The 590-nt window shown below is 68.3% G+C and overlaps 1 protein-coding gene across 1 annotated transcript in view; it reads left to right on the top strand.

Annotated features, from left to right (window-relative positions):
* Nucleotides 1-590, top strand: part of CAMK2N1 (calcium/calmodulin-dependent protein kinase II inhibitor 1) — a 3,075-nt gene that overhangs the window by 692 nt on the left and 1,793 nt on the right. The window lies entirely within an intron of this gene.

The following is a 590-nucleotide window of genomic DNA, read 5'->3' as shown; positions in this document are numbered from 1 at the left end:
GAGGGGACTGCGGGGGTAGGCCCAGTTCCTGCGGGGAATACGAGGGGCTTTCGGATCGCAGGGGCTTTTCATTGTTACTTGGCAGGGGGAGGGGGTTTGCGGAGCCCGGGCGCTCGGCGCGGGAGCTGGAAAAGCCCGGGAGAGACGGGGACTCGGCGAGGCTCCAAGAGGAGCTCCAGAGGCGCGGGGACCAAGAGGGAGACCGACAGTCGCCGGGAGAGACCGAGGCACAGAGACAGGGAGGGAAGCCGCAGGCGGAGGCAGGGGGAGGCCGGGAAGAGCAGAGCCCGAGACAAAGCTCGGGAGAGAGCGAGCCAGAGCCGGGGAGACCGCGAGCCGGGGACGCGAGTCTAGAGGGGACGCAGGAGCCGCTGAAACAATGAGGGCGACCGACACCCCGGACACAGAGAGAGAGGCCTGGAGACCTCGACAGGTGCCCGTCGCGCTGGGAGGTGATGGAGAGACCGAGGATGGGCAGGCTAGGCAGAGATGGAGAGAGAGGCGGATGCGGAGAGGCGGGAGAGCCCCCAGCCGGCAGCGAAGAGAGGCTCTCACCTCGGGAGCGGCGAGTGCGGAGAGGACAAGTCAGC

The sequence above is a fragment of the Bison bison genome, unplaced genomic scaffold (genome assembly GCF_000754665.1).
Source record: "Bison bison bison isolate TAMUID 2011002044 unplaced genomic scaffold, Bison_UMD1.0 scf7180017864516, whole genome shotgun sequence".
NCBI classification, from domain to species: Eukaryota; Metazoa; Chordata; class Mammalia; order Artiodactyla; family Bovidae; genus Bison; species Bison bison.
The sequence above is the reverse complement of the archived record's forward strand: the minus strand, read 5'-3'. Positions and strand labels throughout refer to the sequence as shown.